The following is a 20867-nucleotide window of genomic DNA, read 5'->3' as shown; positions in this document are numbered from 1 at the left end:
TAAACTTTCTAAATCGTTTTCACGTGTATTTTAATATTCTTTATATGTCTTTATTTTTAAAGAACATTTCATAATTAAATTTTTTTTTCCAAATATCAAAATGCAACATTAATGAAATCAGTTTATTTTAAATGCATTATTGCTTAAACACGGTGTTTCCTCATACATGTCATTTTATCGGAAAGGCGACACTTACTAACACATTTTTTAAAGATTATGACATGCTGAAATATGAACAAATGTGAATATGAAATCTGAACAAATGTCGAACGAAATAAATGTTTGATCAGACACAAAATTTGAATTATGTTGGGAAACAAATAGTTTAGTACAAGTGAATTAAAAAGCAAGTAAATGACGATTTTAAAAGTTTTCGGGTATGCTGAAAAAGAATATCGCATTTAAATTTTCCGTAAACAAGTAGTTTTCCGGATAATTAGCAATGTAATTCTTTTATGTTATAAATGGTGGTCACTGTCGTGCACGCGCGCCAAAAATATGCGCGCTTGCGCGTAAAACAATGGCCACTACTTATATCTTAAAGGAGGACATTGCTTGATATCCAGAAAACTACTTATTTGCGGAAAATTTATATTCGATATTCGTTTTAAGCATACCCGACAATATAGAAAAGTCGGTTTTTTAAAGGAAAATGTTAAGGTGGAAACCAAGTAAAAATTGAACAAAAAGCTAAAGTACAGAATGTCATGGAACAAAAAATGTCATATTCCAAAAATCACCTAAATTGATCACGTATTATTTTTTCGTGTGTGTGTGTGTGTTTGAAGTAAGGAAACCAAATTTTATGAGGAAGCAAGAACGATTTCTTGCTACGTCACCTTTCAAATTCATCATTGATTTCCTCTTTCTTAACAACCTCTCAAGAATTAGAGATCAAAATCAGTTTTTAATGGCTACGGTTTGCTATTAGTGGCAGCAGTAATTGAAACAGTCCTTTTCAGAGTTAACAACATTTTACTCATTGCATGTCAAACATCTCTTTTCAGGATTAACTAACACAAATTACTTGGACGAAAACTAATGTTGAAGATCAACGAATTTTTCAAACTCACACATTTTTATTGTCATCAAAATGTTTCAATCAAATTGGGAACTAATCGCAATTCACCAGGAGGAAGCTTCACATGCCTCCTCGCAGTTTCTTTATCCGCAATACATATTAGTCTCCATTACTCTGTAGAGAACTGACTGTTGATTATATAAAATTATTTTTATATATAATAGCTTGAATTTAAGTTTAAAATGAAAAATTCTAGTGTCATAGTTCAGTTGTGCTTTAAACAGAAACATTCATTCTGGATGAACCCCTGTCATATTCAAGAACCTACTGTTGATTTTATATGCCTGGCTTTTCGGCTTGTGTGGTAATAAAACTTATCAAATGCACTTGTGATGTTAGGCTGTATAAGGTGTGAACGTTAGATAAAATCGGCTGTTTTTGCTTTCATCGGATTTTTTCGATTATCGATACTTATCGAAGACATTCGATACAAAACCTATCAAAGATCACGGTCAGAAACATAAAGTACATTCGTGTGAAACTTCATAAAAACTGACCCAGCTGTTCCGGAATCCATAGGGAATATAAATACACAAACAGATAAAGTTCATTTTCTTTTATAGTAGAATAATACAGACAGACAGGCAAAATCAATTCAAAATATAGAATGTATAACAAAGTCAAAATAAAAAATCATAGTATTTAAGGTTCTACCGAGATTTGAACTCGGATCGCTGGATTCAGAGTCCAGAGTGCTAACCATTACACCATAGAACCACTTGCCATAATAACCCATCTTATCTTCAGAATTATCTTTCATTAACTAATATTAAAATTGTGCAAAACTTGTCACTTCAATTTTATTTTATTGATTTAGTTAGTTTTTATTTATTTATTTATTTTATTTTATTCAAAATGGCTCTGTTTAAATTCATAGATAAGTTTGGATATCTCATCTGCACGACACGAAAATGCTGGTCATCATGGATGTAAATGCTAGCAAGCAATTTAATTTCTAACTCGGGTATGGCTGACTACTTTCCAATTTGTTTTTTTTTTCTTTTTACACAATATAAGTGATAAACAAAAGTCACAAATAGCGACAGTAGTAAGTATAAAACTATTTCGTCGCCGATAGGATTCGAACCTATGCGGGGAGACCCCAATGGCTTTTTAGGCCATCGCCTTAACCACTCGGCCACGACGACGCTATTACGTGATTTGAGCATCGTCAATTAGTACTAAACACACAGCTTTCAACGCGCGCCTATTCACATATCGTCTGCGGAGTTCAAATTACTAGCCATATAGTAGGAGGCCCTCTAATCTGATAAACTACAATTACAATACAGTCAGTCGATGTTGTGGTGATATTAATGGCGTCCAAAATATTTCACTGATACCCATTCACACTGAACGTCCACAGAATTCCTAGCAGCAATATATGTAATCGTTACATTCGCTGACATATATTCGCTCGGTTTCTAATTGCATTTTCTATCATTTTTTCGTTTCGATTCATTTTCTTAAACTTAACGTATTCAACAGCGCATAAGCCGTCATTGACCTTTTGCAAATATACCGATAAACACCGTATGTTTTTAGAAACCAATAAAGATTTTACATTAAATAAAAACTCTAAATAAATATCCACATAGGTAGAAAAGTAACTTATCGTGCCTTTCATAACGTTTATTTGTTATATATTTCTTTTGGTTTGTTTGTTTTTTGTTTTTTGACACCTTTTTCGAATCCATGTGTATAGTAAAACAAAGCCGAATTATGACTACAAAAATATTTGGGAAACCTATTTCAATTATAGACTTTTTCGATTCATGCGACGTGATGATACAGCATACAATGAAAACAGCATTTGAAAAAGTCCGGAGATTGCAACGGCCGAAAACATGTAAATAAATAAACGTTTCTGCATCTCAGAAAAATCATTAAATAATATTTTCAGGCGACGATTGTTACATAAAATTTACGCGCAATATTACTTTTATTAACCGCAATGAAATTTTTTTTTTCATAAAAAATATAAACATTTTCTACAATTTAATCTTTATTCAATCTTTGAAATAAAGAAATAAAATAATTTTATTCAACCAGATAAAAACATCAAAATTCAGTCAGAGTAGGTCCTACCGAGATTTGAACTCGGATCGCCGGATTCAATGTCCAGAGTGCTAACCATTACACCATAGAACCACTACATATCAAACCAAATTGATAAACTTTCTAAATCGTTTTCACGTGTATTTTAATATTCTTTATATGTCTTTATTTTTAAAGAACATTTCATAATTAAATTTTTTTTTCCAAATATCAAAATGCAACATTAATGAAATCAGTTTATTTTAAATGCATTATTGCTTAAACACGGTGTTTCCTCATACATGTCATTTTATCGGAAAGGCGACACTTACTAACACATTTTTTAAAGATTATGACATGCTGAAATATGAACAAATGTGAATATGAAATCTGAACAAATGTCGAACGAAATAAATGTTTGATCAGACACAAAATTTGAATTATGTTGGGAAACAAATAGTTTAGTACAAGTGAATTAAAAAGCAAGTAAATGACGATTTTAAAAGTTTTCGGGTATGCTGAAAAAGAATATCGCATTTAAATTTTCCGTAAACAAGTAGTTTTCCGGATAATTAGCAATGTAATTCTTTTATGTTATAAATGGTGGTCACTGTCGTGCACGCGCGCCAAAAATATGCGCGCTTGCGCGTAAAACAATGGCGACTACTTATATCTTAAAGGAGGACATTGCTTGATATCCAGAAAACTACTTATTTGCGGAAAATTTATATTCGATATTCGTTTTAAGCATACCCGACAATATAGAAAAGTCGTTTTTTTAAAGGAAAATGTTAAGGTGGAAACCAAGTAAAAATTGAACAAAAAGCTAAAGTACAGAATGTCATGGAACAAAAAATGTCATATTCCAAAAATCACCTAAATTGATCACGTATTATTTTTTCGTGTGTGTGTGTGTGTGTGTTTGAAGTAAGGAAACCAAATTTTATGAGGAAGCAAGAACGATTTCTTGCTACGTCACCTTTCAAATTCATCATTGATTTCCTCTTTCTTAACAACCTCTCAAGAATTAGAGATCAAAATCAGTTTTTAATGGCTACGGTTTGCTATTAGTGGCATCAGTAATTGAAACAGTCCTTTTCAGAGTTAACAACATTTTACTCATTGCATGTCAAACATCTCTTTTCAGGATTAACTAACACAAATTACTTGGACGAAAACTAATGTTGAAGATCAACGAATTTTTCAAACTCACACATTTTTATTGTCATCAAAATGTTTCAATCAAATTGGGAACTAATCGCAATTCACTAGGAGGAAGCTTCACATGCCTCCTCCCAGTTTCTTAATCCGCAATACATATTAGTCTCCATTACTCTGTAGAGAACTGACTGTTGATTATATAAAATTATTTTTATATATAATAGCTTGAATTTAAGTTTAAAATGAAAAATTCTAGTGTCATAGTTCAGTTGTGCTTTAAACAGAAACATTCATTCTGGATGAACCCCTGTTATATTAAAGAACCTACTGTTGATTTTATATGCCTGGCTTTTCGGCTTGTGTGGTAATAAAGCTTATCAAATGCACTTGTGATGTTAGGCTGTATAAGGTGTGAACGTTAGATAAAATCGGCTGTTTTTGCTTTCATCGGATTTTTTCGATTATCGATACTTATCGAAGACATTCGATACAAAACCTATCAAAGATCACGGTCAGAAACATAAAGTACATTCGTGTGAAACTTCATAAAAACTGACCCAGCTGTTCCGGAATCCATAGGGAATATAAATACACAAAAAGATAAAGTTCATTTTCTTTTATAGTAGAATAATACAGACAGACAGGCAAAATCAATTCAAAATATAGAATGTATAACAAAGTCAAAATAAAAAATCATAGTATTTAAGGTTCTACCGAGATTTGAACTCGGATCGCTGGATTCAGAGTCCAGAGTGCTAACCATTACACCATAGAACCACTTGCCATAATAACCCATCTTATCTTCAGAATTATCTTTCATTAACTAATATTAAAATTGTGCAAAACTTGTCACTTCAATTTTATTTTATTGATTTAGTTAGTTTTTATTTATTTATTTATTTTATTTTATTCAAAATGGCTCTGTTTAAATTCATAGATAAGTTTGGATATCTCATCTGCACGACACGAAAATGCTGGTCATCATGGATGTAAATGCTAGCAAGCAATTTAATTTCTAACTCAGGTATGGCTGACTACTATCCAATTTGTTTTTTTTTTTCTTTTTACACAATATAAGTGATAAACAAAAGTCACAAATAGCGACAGTAGTAAGTATAAAACTATTTCGTCGCCGATAGGATTCGAACCTATGCGGGGAGACCCCAATGGCTTTCTAGGCCATCGCCTTAACCACTCGGCCACGACGACGCTATTACGTCATATGAGCATCGTCAATTAGTACTAAACACACAGCTTTCAATGCGCGCCTATTCACATATCGTCTGCGGAGTTCAAATTACTAGCCATATAGTAGGAGGCCCTCTAATCTGATAAACTACAATTACAATACAGTCAGTCGATGTTGTCGTGATATTAATGGCGTCCAAAATATTTCACTGATACCCATTCACACTGAACGTCCACAGAATGCCTAGCAGCAATATATGTAATCGTTACATTCGCTGACATATATTCGCTCGGTTTCTAATTGCATTTTCTATCATTTTTTCGTTTCGATTCATTTTCTTAAACTTAACGTATTCAACAGCGCATAAGCCGTCATTGACCTTTTGCAAATATACCGATAAACACCGTATGTTTTTAGAAACCAATAAACATTTTACATTAAATAAAAACTCTAAAAAAATATCCACATAGGTAGAAAAGTAACTTATCGTGCCTTTCATAACGTTTATTTGTTATATATTTCTTTTGTTTTGTTTTTTGTTTTTTGACACCTTTTTCGAATCCATGTGTATAGTAAAACAAAGCCGAATTATGACTACAAAAATATTTGGGAAACCTATTTCAATTATAGACTTTTTCGATTCATGCGACGTGATGATACAGCATACAATGAAAACAGCATTTGAAAAAGTCCGGAGATTGCAACGGCCGAAAACATGTAAATAAATAAACGTTTCTGCATCTCAGAAAAATCATTAAATAATATTTTCAGGCGACGATTGTTACATAAAATTTACGCGCAAATATTACTTTTATTAACCGCAATGAAATTTTTTTTTTCATAAAAAATATAAACATTTTCTACAATTTCATCTTTATTCAATCTTTGAAATAAAGAAATAAAATAATTTTATTCAACCAGATAAAAACATCAAAATTCAGTCAGAGTAGGTCCTACCGAGATTGAACTCGGATCGCTGGATTCAAAGTCCAGAGTGCTAACCATTACACCATAGAACCACTACATATCAAACCAAATTGATAAACTTTCTAAATCGTTTTCACGTGTATTTTAATATTCTTTATATGTCTTTATTTTTAAAGAACATTTCATAATTAAATTTTTTTTTCCAAATATCAAAATGCAACATTAATGAAATCAGTTTATTTTAAATGCATTATTGCTTAAACACGGTGTTTCCTCATACATGTCATTTTATCGGAAAGGCGACACTTACTAACACATTTTTTAAAGATTATGACATGCTGAAATATGAACAAATGTGAATATGAAATCTGAACAAATGTCGAACGAAATAAATGTTTGATCAGACACAAAATTTGAATTATGTTGGGAAACAAATAGTTTAGTACAAGTGAATTAAAAAGCAAGTAAATGACGATTTTAAAAGTTTTCGGGTATGCTGAAAAAGAATATCGCATTTAAATTTTCCGTAAACAAGTAGTTTTCCGGATAATTAGCAATGTAATTCTTTTATGTTATAAATGGTGGTCACTGTCGTGCACGCGCGCCAAAAATATGCGCGCTTGCGCGTAAAACAATGGCCACTACTTATATCTTAAAGGAGGACATTGCTTGATATCCAGAAAACTACTTATTTGCGGAAAATTTATATTCGATATTCGTTTTAAGCATACCCGACAATATAGAAAAGTCGGTTTTTTAAAGGAAAATGTTAAGGTGGAAACCAAGTAAAAATTGAACAAAAAGCTAAAGTACAGAATGTCATGGAACAAAAAATGTCATATTCCAAAAATCACCTAAATTGATCACGTATTATTTTTTCGTGTGTGTGTGTGTGTGTGTGTTTGAAGTAAGGAAACCAAATTTTATGAGGAAGCAAGAACGATTTCTTGCTACGTCACCTTTCAAATTCATCATTGATTTCCTCTTTCTTAACAACCTCTCAAGAATTAGAGATCAAAATCAGTTTTTAATGGCTACGGTTTGCTATTAGTGGCAGCAGTAATTGAAACAGTCCTTTTCAGAGTTAACAACATTTTACTCATTGCATGTCAAACATCTCTTTTCAGGATTAACTAACACAAATTACTTGGACGAAAACTAATGTTGAAGATCAACGAATTTTTCAAACTCACACATTTTTATTGTCATCAAAATGTTTCAATCAAATTGGGAACTAATCGCAATTCACCAGGAGGAAGCTTCACATGCCTCCTCGCAGTTTCTTTATCCGCAATACATATTAGTCTCCATTACTCTGTAGAGAACTGACTGTTGATTATATAAAATTATTTTTATATATAATAGCTTGAATTTAAGTTTAAAATGAAAAATTCTAGTGTCATAGTTCAGTTGTGCTTTAAACAGAAACATTCATTCTGGATGAACCCCTGTCATATTCAAGAACCTACTGTTGATTTTATATGCCTGGCTTTTCGGCTTGTGTGGTAATAAAACTTATCAAATGCACTTGTGATGTTAGGCTGTATAAGGTGTGAACGTTAGATAAAATCGGCTGTTTTTGCTTTCATCGGATTTTTTCGATTATCGATACTTATCGAAGACATTCGATACAAAACCTATCAAAGATCACGGTCAGAAACATAAAGTACATTCGTGTGAAACTTCATAAAAACTGACCCAGCTGTTCCGGAATCCATAGGGAATATAAATACACAAACAGATAAAGTTCATTTTCTTTTATAGTAGAATAATACAGACAGACAGGCAAAATCAATTCAAAATATAGAATGTATAACAAAGTCAAAATAAAAAATCATAGTATTTAAGGTTCTACCGAGATTTGAACTCGGATCGCTGGATTCAGAGTCCAGAGTGCTAACCATTACACCATAGAACCACTTGCCATAATAACCCATCTTATCTTCAGAATTATCTTTCATTAACTAATATTAAAATTGTGCAAAACTTGTCACTTCAATTTTATTTTATTGATTTAGTTAGTTTTTATTTATTTATTTATTTTATTTTATTCAAAATGGCTCTGTTTAAATTCATAGATAAGTTTGGATATCTCATCTGCACGACACGAAAATGCTGGTCATCATGGATGTAAATGCTAGCAAGCAATTTAATTTCTAACTCGGGTATGGCTGACTACTTTCCAATTTGTTTTTTTTTTCTTTTTACACAATATAAGTGATAAACAAAAGTCACAAATAGCGACAGTAGTAAGTATAAAACTATTTCGTCGCCGATAGGATTCGAACCTATGCGGGGAGACCCCAATGGCTTTTTAGGCCATCGCCTTAACCACTCGGCCACGACGACGCTATTACGTGATTTGAGCATCGTCAATTAGTACTAAACACACAGCTTTCAACGCGCGCCTATTCACATATCGTCTGCGGAGTTCAAATTACTAGCCATATAGTAGGAGGCCCTCTAATCTGATAAACTACAATTACAATACAGTCAGTCGATGTTGTGGTGATATTAATGGCGTCCAAAATATTTCACTGATACCCATTCACACTGAACGTCCACAGAATTCCTAGCAGCAATATATGTAATCGTTACATTCGCTGACATATATTCGCTCGGTTTCTAATTGCATTTTCTATCATTTTTTCGTTTCGATTCATTTTCTTAAACTTAACGTATTCAACAGCGCATAAGCCGTCATTGACCTTTTGCAAATATACCGATAAACACCGTATGTTTTTAGAAACCAATAAAGATTTTACATTAAATAAAAACTCTAAATAAATATCCACATAGGTAGAAAAGTAACTTATCGTGCCTTTCATAACGTTTATTTGTTATATATTTCTTTTGGTTTGTTTGTTTTTTGTTTTTTGACACCTTTTTCGAATCCATGTGTATAGTAAAACAAAGCCGAATTATGACTACAAAAATATTTGGGAAACCTATTTCAATTATAGACTTTTTCGATTCATGCGACGTGATGATACAGCATACAATGAAAACAGCATTTGAAAAAGTCCGGAGATTGCAACGGCCGAAAACATGTAAATAAATAAACGTTTCTGCATCTCAGAAAAATCATTAAATAATATTTTCAGGCGACGATTGTTACATAAAATTTACGCGCAATATTACTTTTATTAACCGCAATGAAATTTTTTTTTTCATAAAAAATATAAACATTTTCTACAATTTAATCTTTATTCAATCTTTGAAATAAAGAAATAAAATAATTTTATTCAACCAGATAAAAACATCAAAATTCAGTCAGAGTAGGTCCTACCGAGATTTGAACTCGGATCGCCGGATTCAATGTCCAGAGTGCTAACCATTACACCATAGAACCACTACATATCAAACCAAATTGATAAACTTTCTAAATCGTTTTCACGTGTATTTTAATATTCTTTATATGTCTTTATTTTTAAAGAACATTTCATAATTAAATTTTTTTTTCCAAATATCAAAATGCAACATTAATGAAATCAGTTTATTTTAAATGCATTATTGCTTAAACACGGTGTTTCCTCATACATGTCATTTTATCGGAAAGGCGACACTTACTAACACATTTTTTAAAGATTATGACATGCTGAAATATGAACAAATGTGAATATGAAATCTGAACAAATGTCGAACGAAATAAATGTTTGATCAGACACAAAATTTGAATTATGTTGGGAAACAAATAGTTTAGTACAAGTGAATTAAAAAGCAAGTAAATGACGATTTTAAAAGTTTTCGGGTATGCTGAAAAAGAATATCGCATTTAAATTTTCCGTAAACAAGTAGTTTTCCGGATAATTAGCAATGTAATTCTTTTATGTTATAAATGGTGGTCACTGTCGTGCACGCGCGCCAAAAATATGCGCGCTTGCGCGTAAAACAATGGCGACTACTTATATCTTAAAGGAGGACATTGCTTGATATCCAGAAAACTACTTATTTGCGGAAAATTTATATTCGATATTCGTTTTAAGCATACCCGACAATATAGAAAAGTCGTTTTTTTAAAGGAAAATGTTAAGGTGGAAACCAAGTAAAAATTGAACAAAAAGCTAAAGTACAGAATGTCATGGAACAAAAAATGTCATATTCCAAAAATCACCTAAATTGATCACGTATTATTTTTTCGTGTGTGTGTGTGTGTGTGTTTGAAGTAAGGAAACCAAATTTTATGAGGAAGCAAGAACGATTTCTTGCTACGTCACCTTTCAAATTCATCATTGATTTCCTCTTTCTTAACAACCTCTCAAGAATTAGAGATCAAAATCAGTTTTTAATGGCTACGGTTTGCTATTAGTGGCATCAGTAATTGAAACAGTCCTTTTCAGAGTTAACAACATTTTACTCATTGCATGTCAAACATCTCTTTTCAGGATTAACTAACACAAATTACTTGGACGAAAACTAATGTTGAAGATCAACGAATTTTTCAAACTCACACATTTTTATTGTCATCAAAATGTTTCAATCAAATTGGGAACTAATCGCAATTCACTAGGAGGAAGCTTCACATGCCTCCTCCCAGTTTCTTAATCCGCAATACATATTAGTCTCCATTACTCTGTAGAGAACTGACTGTTGATTATATAAAATTATTTTTATATATAATAGCTTGAATTTAAGTTTAAAATGAAAAATTCTAGTGTCATAGTTCAGTTGTGCTTTAAACAGAAACATTCATTCTGGATGAACCCCTGTTATATTAAAGAACCTACTGTTGATTTTATATGCCTGGCTTTTCGGCTTGTGTGGTAATAAAGCTTATCAAATGCACTTGTGATGTTAGGCTGTATAAGGTGTGAACGTTAGATAAAATCGGCTGTTTTTGCTTTCATCGGATTTTTTCGATTATCGATACTTATCGAAGACATTCGATACAAAACCTATCAAAGATCACGGTCAGAAACATAAAGTACATTCGTGTGAAACTTCATAAAAACTGACCCAGCTGTTCCGGAATCCATAGGGAATATAAATACACAAAAAGATAAAGTTCATTTTCTTTTATAGTAGAATAATACAGACAGACAGGCAAAATCAATTCAAAATATAGAATGTATAACAAAGTCAAAATAAAAAATCATAGTATTTAAGGTTCTACCGAGATTTGAACTCGGATCGCTGGATTCAGAGTCCAGAGTGCTAACCATTACACCATAGAACCACTTGCCATAATAACCCATCTTATCTTCAGAATTATCTTTCATTAACTAATATTAAAATTGTGCAAAACTTGTCACTTCAATTTTATTTTATTGATTTAGTTAGTTTTTATTTATTTTATTTTATTCAAAATGGCTCTGTTTAAATTCATAGATAAGTTTGGATATCTCATCTGCACGACACGAAAATGCTGGTCATCATGGATGTAAATGCTAGCAAGCAATTTAATTTCTAACTCGGGTATGGCTGACTACTTTCCAATTTGTTTTTTTTTTCTTTTTACACAATATAAGTGATAAACAAAAGTCACAAATAGCGACAGTAGTAAGTATAAAACTATTTCGTCGCCGATAGGATTCGAACCTATGCGGGGAGACCCCAATGGCTTTCTAGGCCATCGCCTTAACCACTCGGCCACGACGACGCTATTACGTGATATGAGCATCGTCAATTAGTACTAAACACACAGCTTTCAATGCGCGCCTATTCACATATCGTCTGCGGAGTTCAAATTACTAGCCATATAGTAGGAGGCCCTCTAATCTGATAAACTACAATTACAATACAGTCAGTCGATGTTGTCGTGATATTAATGGCGTCCAAAATATTTCAGTGATATCCATTCACACTGAACGTCCACAGAATTCCTAGCAGCAATATATGTAATCGTTACATTCGCTGACATATATTCGCTCGGTTTCTAATTGCATTTTGTATCATTCTTTCGTTTCGATTCATTTTCTTAAACTTAACGTATTCAACAGCGCATAAGCCGTCATTGACCTTTTGCAAATATACCGATAAACACCGTATGTTTTTAGAACCCAATAAACATTTTACATTAAATACAAACTCTAAAAAAATATCCACATAGGTAGAAAAGTAACTTATCGTGCCTTTCATAACGTTTATTTGTTATATATTTCTTTTGTTTTTTTTTGTTTTTTGACACCTTTTTCGAATCCATGTGTATAGTAAAACAAAGCCGAATTATGACTACCAAAATATTTGGGAAACCTATTTCAATTATAGACTTTTTCGATTCATGCGACGTGATGATACAGCATACAATGAAAACAGCATTTGAAAAAGTCCGGAGATTGCAACGGCCGAAAACATGTAAATAAATAAACGTTTCTGCATCTCAGAAAAATCATTAAATAATATTTTCAGGCGACGATTGTTACATAAAATTTACGCGCAAATATTACTTTTATTAACCGCAATGAAATTTTTTTTTTCATAAAAAATATAAACATTTTCTACAATTTCATCTTTATTCAATCTTTGAAATAAAGAAATAAAATAATTTTATTCAACCAGATAAAAACATCAAAATTCAGTCAGAGTAGGTCCTACCGAGATTTGAACTCGGATCGCTGGATTCAAAGTCCAGAGTGCTAACCATTACACCATAGAACCACTACATAACAAACCAAATTGATAAACTTTCTAAATCGTTTTCACGTGTATTTTAATATTCTTTATATGTCTTTATTTTTAAAGAACATTTCATAATTAATTTTTTGTTTCCAAATATCAAAATGCAACATTAATGAAATCAGTTTATTTTAAATGCATTATTGCTTAAACACGGTGTTTCCTCATACATGTCATTTTATCGGAAAGGCGACACTTACTAACACATTTTTTTAAAGATTATGACATGCTGAAATATGAACAAATGTGAATATGAAATCTGAACAAATGTCGAACGAAATAAATGTTTGATCAGACACAAAATTTGAATTATGTTGGGAAACAAATAGTTTAGTACAAGTGAATTAAAAAGCAAGTAAATGACGATTTTAAAAGTTTTCGGGTATGCTGAAAAAGAATATCGGATTTAAATTTTTCGTAAACAAGTAGTTTTCCGGATAATTAGCAATGTAATTCTTTATGTTATAAATGGTGGCCACTGTCGTGCACGCGCGCCAAAACTATGCGCGCTTGCGCATACAACAATGGTCACTACTTATATCTTAAAGGAGGACATTGCTTGATATCCAGAAAACTACTTATTTGCGGAAAATTTATATTCGATATTCGTTTTCAGCATACCCGACAATATAGAAAAGTCGGCTTTTTAAAGGAAAATGTTAAGGTGGAAAACAAGTAAAAATTGAACAAAAAAGCTAAAGTACAGAATGTCATGGAACAAAAAATGTCATATTCCAAAAATCACCTAAATTGATCACGTATTATTTTTTCGTGTGTGTGTGTGTGTGTGTGTTTGAAGTAAGGAAACCAAATTTTATGAGGAAGCAAGAACGATTTCTTGCTACGTCACCTTTCAAATTCATCATTGATTTCCTCTTTCTTAACAACCTCTCAAGAATTAGAGATCAAAATCAGTTTTTAATGGCTACGGTTTGCTATTAGTGGCAGCAGTAATTGAAACAGTCCTTTTCAGAGTTAACAACATTTTACTCATTGCATGTCAAACATCTCTTTTCAGGATTAACTAACACAAATTACTTGGACGAAAACTAATGTTGAAGATCAACGAATTTTTCAAACTCACACATTTTTATTGTCATCAAAATGTTTCAATCAAATTGGGAACTAATCGCAATTCACCAGGAGGAAGCTTCACATGCCTCCTCGCAGTTTCTTTATCCGCAATACATATTAGTCTCCATTACTCTGTAGAGAACTGACTGTTGATTATATAAAATTATTTTTATATATAATAGCTTGAATTTAAGTTTAAAATGAAAAATTCTAGTGTCATAGTTCAGTTGTGCTTTAAACAGAAACATTCATTCTGGATGAACCCCTGTCATATTCAAGAACCTACTGTTGATTTTATATGCCTGGCTTTTCGGCTTGTGTGGTAATAAAACTTATCAAATGCACTTGTGATGTTAGGCTGTATAAGGTGTGAACGTTAGATAAAATCGGCTGTTTTTGCTTTCATCGGATTTTTTCGATTATCGATACTTATCGAAGACATTCGATACAAAACCTATCAAAGATCACGGTCAGAAACATAAAGTACATTCGTGTGAAACTTCATAAAAACTGACCCAGCTGTTCCGGAATCCATAGGGAATATAAATACACAAACAGATAAAGTTCATTTTCTTTTATAGTAGAATAATACAGACAGACAGGCAAAATCAATTCAAAATATAGAATGTATAACAAAGTCAAAATAAAAAATCATAGTATTTAAGGTTCTACCGAGATTTGAACTCGGATCGCTGGATTCAGAGTCCAGAGTGCTAACCATTACACCATAGAACCACTTGCCATAATAACCCATCTTATCTTCAGAATTATCTTTCATTAACTAATATTAAAATTGTGCAAAACTTGTCACTTCAATTTTATTTTATTGATTTAGTTAGTTTTTATTTATTTATTTATTTTATTTTATTCAAAATGGCTCTGTTTAAATTCATAGATAAGTTTGGATATCTCATCTGCACGACACGAAAATGCTGGTCATCATGGATGTAAATGCTAGCAAGCAATTTAATTTCTAACTCGGGTATGGCTGATTACTTTCCAATTTGTTTTTTTTTTTTTCTTTTTACACAATATAAGTGATAAACAAAAGTCACAAATAGCGACAGTAGTAAGTATAAAACTATTTCGTCGCCGATAGGATTCGAACCTATGCGGGGAGACCCCAATGGCTTTCTAGGCCATCGCCTTAACCACTCGGCCACGACGACGCTATTACGTGATATGAGCATCGTCAATTAGTACTAAACACACAGCTTTCAATGCGCGCCTATTCACATATCGTCTGCGGAGTTCAAATTACTAGCCATATAGTAGGAGGCCCTCTAATCTGATAAACTACAATTACAATACAGTCAGTCGATGTTGTCGTGATATTAATGGCGTCCAAAATATTTCACTGATACCCATTCACACTGAACGTCCACAGAATTCCTAGCAGCAATATATGTAATCGTTACATTCGCTGACATATATTCGCTCGGTTTCTAATTGCATTTTCTATCATTTTTTCCTTTCGATTCATTTTCTTAAACTTAACGTATTCAACAGCGCATAAGCCGTCATTGACCTTTTGCAAATATACCGATAAACACCGTATGTTTTTAGAACCCAATAAACATTTTACATTAAATACAAACTCTAAAAAAATATCCACATAGGTAGAAAAGTAACTTATCGTGCCTTTCATAACGTTTATTTGTTATATATTTCTTTTGTTTTGTTTTTTGTTTTTTGACACCTTTTTCGAATCCATGTGTATAGTAAAACAAAGCCGAATTATGACTACAAAAATATTTGGGAAACCTATTTCAATTATAGACTTTTTCGATTCATGCGACGTGATGATACAGCATACAATGAAAACAGCATTTGAAAAAGTCCGGAGATTGCAACGGCCGAAAACATGTAAATAAATAAACGTTTCTGCATCTCAGAAAAATCATTAAATAATATTTTCAGGCGACGATTGTTACATAAAATTTACGCGCAATATTACTTTTATTAACCGCAATGAAATTTTTTTTTTTCATAAAAAATATAAACATTTTCTACAATTTAATCTTTATTCAATCTTTGAAATAAAGAAATAAAATAATTTTATTCAACCAGATAAAAACATCAAAATTCAGTCAGAGTAGGTCCTACCGAGATTTGAACTCGGATCGCTGGATTCAATGTCCAGAGTGCTAACCATTACACCATAGAACCACTACATATCAAACCAAATTGATAAACTTTCTAAATCGTTTTCACGTGTATTTTAATATTCTTTATATGTCTTTATTTTTAAAGAACATTTCATAATTAAATTTTTTTTTCCAAATATCAAAATGCAACATTAATGAAATCAGTTTATTTTAAATGCATTATTGCTTAAACACGGTGTTTCCTCATACATGTCATTTTATCGGAAAGGCGACACTTACTAACACATTTTTTAAAGATTATGACATGCTGAAATATGAACAAATGTGAATATGAAATCTGAACAAATGTCGAACGAAATAAATGTTTGATCAGACACAAAATTTGAATTATGTTGGGAAACAAATAGTTTAGTACAAGTGAATTAAAAAGCAAGTAAATGACGATTTTAAAAGTTTTCGGGTATGCTGAAAAAGAATATCGCATTTAAATTTTCCGTAAACAAGTAGTTTTCCGGATAATTAGCAATGTAATTCTTTTATGTTATAAATGGTGGTCACTGTCGTGCACGCGCGCCAAAAATATGCGCGCTTGCGCGTAAAACAATGGCGACTACTTATATCTTAAAGGAGGACATTGCTTGATATCCAGAAAACTACTTATTTGCGGAAAATTTATATTCGATATTCGTTTTAAGCATACCCGACAATATAGAAAAGTCGTTTTTTTAAAGGAAAATGTTAAGGTGGAAACCAAGTAAAAATTGAACAAAAAGCTAAAGTACAGAATGTCATGGAACAAAAAATGTCATATTCCAAAAATCACCTAAATTGATCACGTATTATTTTTTCGTGTGTGTGTGTGTGTGTGTGTTTGAAGTAAGGAAACCAAATTTTATGAGGAAGCAAGAACGATTTCTTGCTACGTCACCTTTCAAATTCATCATTGATTTCCTCTTTCTTAACAACCTCTCAAGAATTAGAGATCAAAATCAGTTTTTAATGGCTACGGTTTGCTATTAGTGGCATCAGTAATTGAAACAGTCCTTTTCAGAGTTAACAACATTTTACTCATTGCATGTCAAACATCTCTTTTCAGGATTAACTAACACAAATTACTTGGACGAAAACTAATGTTGAAGATCAACGAATTTTTCAAACTCACACATTTTTATTGTCATCAAAATGTTTCAATCAAATTGGGAACTAATCGCAATTCACTAGGAGGAAGCTTCACATGCCTCCTCCCAGTTTCTTAATCCGCAATACATATTAGTCTCCATTACTCTGTAGAGAACTGACTGTTGATTATATAAAATTATTTTTATATATAATAGCTTGAATTTAAGTTTAAAATGAAAAATTCTAGTGTCATAGTTCAGTTGTGCTTTAAACAGAAACATTCATTCTGGATGAACCCCTGTTATATTAAAGAACCTACTGTTGATTTTATATGCCTGGCTTTTCGACTTGTGTGGTAATAAAGCTTATCAAATGCACTTGTGATGTTAGGCTGTATAAGGTGTGAACGTTAGATAAAATCGGCTGTTTTTGCTTTCATCGGATTTTTTCGATTATCGATACTTATCGAAGACATTCGATACAAAACCTATCAAAGATCACAGTCAGAAACATAAAGTACATTCGTGTGAAACTTCATAAAAACTGACCCAGCTGTTCCGGAATCCATAGGGAATATAAATACACAAAAAGATAAAGTTCATTTTCTTTTATAGTAGAATAATACAGACAGACAGGCAAAATCAATTCAAAATATAGAATGTATAACAAAGTCAAAATAAAAAATCATAGTATTTAAGGTTCTACCGAGATTTGAACTCGGATCGCTGGATTCAGAGTCCAGAGTGCTAACCATTACACCATAGAACCACTTGCCATAATAACCCATCTTATCTTCAGAATTATCTTTCATTAACTAATATTAAAATTGTGCAAAACTTGTCACTTCAATTTTATTTTATTGATTTAGTTAGTTTTTATTTATTTATTTATTTTATTTTATTCAAAATGGCTCTGTTTAAATTCATAGATAAGTTTGGATATCTCATCTGCACGACACGAAAATGCTGGTCATCATGGATGTAAATGCTAGCAAGCAATTTAATTTCTAACTCGGGTATGGCTGATTACTTTCCAATTTGTTTTTTTTTTTTTCTTTTTACACAATATAAGTGATAAACAAAAGTCACAAATAGCGACAGTAGTAAGTATAAAACTATTTCGTCGCCGATAGGATTCGAACCTATGCGGGGAGACCCCAATGGCTTTCTAGGCCATCGCCTTAACCACTCGGCCACGACGACGCTATTACGTCATATGAGCATCGTCAATTAGTACTAAACACACAGCTTTCAATGCGCGCCTATTCACATATCGTCTGCGGAGTTCAAATTACTAGCCATATAGTAGGAGGCCCTCTAATCTGATAAACTACAATTACAATACAGTCAGTCGATGTTGTCGTGATATTAATGGCGTCCAAAATATTTCACTGATACCCATTCACACTGAACGTCCACAGAATTCCTAGCAGCAATATATGTAATCGTTACATTCGCTGACATATATTCGCTCGGTTTCTAATTGCATTTTCTATCATTTTTTCCTTTCGATTCATTTTCTTAAACTTAACGTATTCAACAGCGCATAAGCCGTCATTGACCTTTTGCAAATATACCGATAAACACCGTATGTTTTTAGAACCCAATAAACATTTTACATTAAATACAAACTCTAAAAAAATATCCACATAGGTAGAAAAGTAACTTATCGTGCCTTTCATAACGTTTATTTGTTATATATTTCTTTTGTTTTGTTTTTTGTTTTTTGACACCTTTTTCGAATCCATGTGTATAGTAAAACAAAGCCGAATTATGACTACAAAAATATTTGGGAAACCTATTTCAATTATAGACTTTTTCGATTCATGCGACGTGATGATACAGCATACAATGAAAACAGCATTTGAAAAAGTCCGGAGATTGCAACGGCCGAAAACATGTAAATAAATAAACGTTTCTGCATCTCAGAAAAATCATTAAATAATATTTTCAGGCGACGATTGTTACATAAAATTTACGCGCAATATTACTTTTATTAACCGCAATGAAATTTTTTTTTTTCATAAAAAATATAAACATTTTCTACAATTTAATCTTTATTCAATCTTTGAAATAAAGAAATAAAATAATTTTATTCAACCAGATAAAAACATCAAAATTCAGTCAGAGTAGGTCCTACCGAGATTTGAACTCGGATCGCTGGATTCAATGTCCAGAGTGCTAACCATTACACCATAGAACCACTACATATCAAACCAAATTGATAAACTTTCTAAATCGTTTTCACGTGTATTTTAATATTCTTTATATGTCTTTATTTTTAAAGAACATTTCATAATTAAATTTTTTTTTCCAAATATCAAAATGCAACATTAATGAAATCAGTTTATTTTAAATGCATTATTGCTTAAACACGGTGTTTCCTCATACATGTCATTTTATCGGAAAGGCGACACTTACTAACACATTTTTTAAAGATTATGACATGCTGAAATATGAACAAATGTGAATATGAAATCTGAACAAATGTCGAACGAAATAAATGTTTGATCAGACACAAAATTTGAATTATGTTGGGAAACAAATAGTTTAGTACAAGTGAATTAAAAAGCAAGTAAATGACGATTTTAAAAGTTTTCGGGTATGCTGAAAAAGAATATCGCATTTAAATTTTCCGTAAACAAGTAGTTTTCCGGATAATTAGCAATGTAATTCTTTTATGTTATAAATGGTGGTCACTGTCGTGCACGCGCGCCAAAAATATGCGCGCTTGCGCGTAAAACAATGGCGACTACTTATATCTTAAAGGAGGACATTGCTTGATATCCAGAAAACTACTTATTTGCGGAAAATTTATATTCGATATTCGTTTTAAGCATACCCGACAATATAGAAAAGTCGTTTTTTTAAAGGAAAATGTTAAGGTGGAAACCAAGTAAAAATTGAACAAAAAGCTAAAGTACAGAATGTCATGGAACAAAAAATGTCATATTCCAAAAATCACCTAAATTGATCACGTATTATTTTTTCGTGTGTGTGTGTGTGTGTGTGTTTGAAGTAAGGAAACCAAATTTTATGAGGAAGCAAGAACGATTTCTTGCTACGTCACCTTTCAAATTCATCATTGATTTCCTCTTTCTTAACAACCTCTCAAGAATTAGAGATCAAAATCAGTTTTTAATGGCTACGGTTTGCTATTAGTGGCATCAGTAATTGAAACAGTCCTTTTCAGAGTTAACAACATTTTACTCATTGCATGTCAAACATCTCTTTTCAGGATTAACTAACACAAATTACTTGGACGAAAACTAATGTTGAAGATCAACGAATTTTTCAAACTCACACATTTTTATTGTCATCAAAATGTTTCAATCAAATTGGGAACTAATCGCAATTCACTAGGAGGAAGCTTCACATGCCTCCTCCCAGTTTCTTAATCCGCAATACATATTAGTCTCCATTACTCTGTAGAGAACTGACTGTTGATTATATAAAATTATTTTTATATATAATAGCTTGAATTTAAGTTTAAAATGAAAAATTCTAGTGTCATAGTTCAGTTGTGCTTTAAACAGAAACATTCATTCTGGATGAAC

At 31.9% G+C, this 20867-nt stretch overlaps 18 non-coding genes across 18 annotated transcripts; all 18 read right to left on the bottom strand.

Moving 5' to 3' along the window:
• Positions 1-1726: 1726 nt before the first annotated feature.
• On the bottom strand, positions 1727-1798 carry Trnaq-cug (transfer RNA glutamine (anticodon CUG)). The gene has a single exon. It is a non-coding gene; the product is annotated as a tRNA-Gln (tRNA).
• Positions 1799-2147: 349 nt separating this feature from the next.
• Positions 2148-2229, bottom strand: Trnaf-aaa (transfer RNA phenylalanine (anticodon AAA)). The gene has a single exon. It is a non-coding gene; the product is annotated as a tRNA-Phe (tRNA).
• A 931-nt stretch (positions 2230-3160) lies between these two features.
• Trnaq-uug (transfer RNA glutamine (anticodon UUG)) lies at positions 3161-3232 on the bottom strand. The gene has a single exon. It is a non-coding gene; the product is annotated as a tRNA-Gln (tRNA).
• Positions 3233-4984: 1752 nt separating this feature from the next.
• Positions 4985-5056, bottom strand: Trnaq-cug (transfer RNA glutamine (anticodon CUG)). Its single transcript has one exon. It is a non-coding gene; the product is annotated as a tRNA-Gln (tRNA).
• Positions 5057-5406: 350 nt separating this feature from the next.
• Positions 5407-5488, bottom strand: Trnas-aga (transfer RNA serine (anticodon AGA)). Its single transcript has one exon. It is a non-coding gene; the product is annotated as a tRNA-Ser (tRNA).
• A 928-nt stretch (positions 5489-6416) lies between these two features.
• Positions 6417-6487, bottom strand: Trnaq-uug (transfer RNA glutamine (anticodon UUG)). The gene has a single exon. It is a non-coding gene; the product is annotated as a tRNA-Gln (tRNA).
• Positions 6488-8241: 1754 nt separating this feature from the next.
• Positions 8242-8313, bottom strand: Trnaq-cug (transfer RNA glutamine (anticodon CUG)). Its single transcript has one exon. It is a non-coding gene; the product is annotated as a tRNA-Gln (tRNA).
• A 349-nt stretch (positions 8314-8662) lies between these two features.
• Positions 8663-8744, bottom strand: Trnaf-aaa (transfer RNA phenylalanine (anticodon AAA)). The gene has a single exon. It is a non-coding gene; the product is annotated as a tRNA-Phe (tRNA).
• A 931-nt stretch (positions 8745-9675) lies between these two features.
• On the bottom strand, positions 9676-9747 carry Trnaq-uug (transfer RNA glutamine (anticodon UUG)). Its single transcript has one exon. It is a non-coding gene; the product is annotated as a tRNA-Gln (tRNA).
• Positions 9748-11499: 1752 nt separating this feature from the next.
• Positions 11500-11571, bottom strand: Trnaq-cug (transfer RNA glutamine (anticodon CUG)). The gene has a single exon. It is a non-coding gene; the product is annotated as a tRNA-Gln (tRNA).
• A 341-nt stretch (positions 11572-11912) lies between these two features.
• Trnas-aga (transfer RNA serine (anticodon AGA)) lies at positions 11913-11994 on the bottom strand. The gene has a single exon. It is a non-coding gene; the product is annotated as a tRNA-Ser (tRNA).
• A 926-nt stretch (positions 11995-12920) lies between these two features.
• Positions 12921-12992, bottom strand: Trnaq-uug (transfer RNA glutamine (anticodon UUG)). Its single transcript has one exon. It is a non-coding gene; the product is annotated as a tRNA-Gln (tRNA).
• Positions 12993-14747: 1755 nt separating this feature from the next.
• Positions 14748-14819, bottom strand: Trnaq-cug (transfer RNA glutamine (anticodon CUG)). The gene has a single exon. It is a non-coding gene; the product is annotated as a tRNA-Gln (tRNA).
• A 352-nt stretch (positions 14820-15171) lies between these two features.
• On the bottom strand, positions 15172-15253 carry Trnas-aga (transfer RNA serine (anticodon AGA)). Its single transcript has one exon. It is a non-coding gene; the product is annotated as a tRNA-Ser (tRNA).
• A 928-nt stretch (positions 15254-16181) lies between these two features.
• Trnaq-uug (transfer RNA glutamine (anticodon UUG)) lies at positions 16182-16253 on the bottom strand. The gene has a single exon. It is a non-coding gene; the product is annotated as a tRNA-Gln (tRNA).
• Positions 16254-18007: 1754 nt separating this feature from the next.
• On the bottom strand, positions 18008-18079 carry Trnaq-cug (transfer RNA glutamine (anticodon CUG)). Its single transcript has one exon. It is a non-coding gene; the product is annotated as a tRNA-Gln (tRNA).
• Positions 18080-18431: 352 nt separating this feature from the next.
• Trnas-aga (transfer RNA serine (anticodon AGA)) lies at positions 18432-18513 on the bottom strand. Its single transcript has one exon. It is a non-coding gene; the product is annotated as a tRNA-Ser (tRNA).
• Positions 18514-19441: 928 nt separating this feature from the next.
• Trnaq-uug (transfer RNA glutamine (anticodon UUG)) lies at positions 19442-19513 on the bottom strand. Its single transcript has one exon. It is a non-coding gene; the product is annotated as a tRNA-Gln (tRNA).
• Positions 19514-20867: the final 1354 nt, after the last annotated feature.

Source organism: Euprymna scolopes, chromosome 7 (assembly GCF_053919585.1).
Source record: "Euprymna scolopes isolate OS-2025 chromosome 7, ASM5391958v1, whole genome shotgun sequence".
NCBI lineage: Eukaryota > Metazoa > Mollusca > Cephalopoda > Sepiida > Sepiolidae > Euprymna > Euprymna scolopes.
Note: the sequence above shows the minus strand (reverse complement) of the source record. Positions and strands in the feature narration are given on the sequence as shown.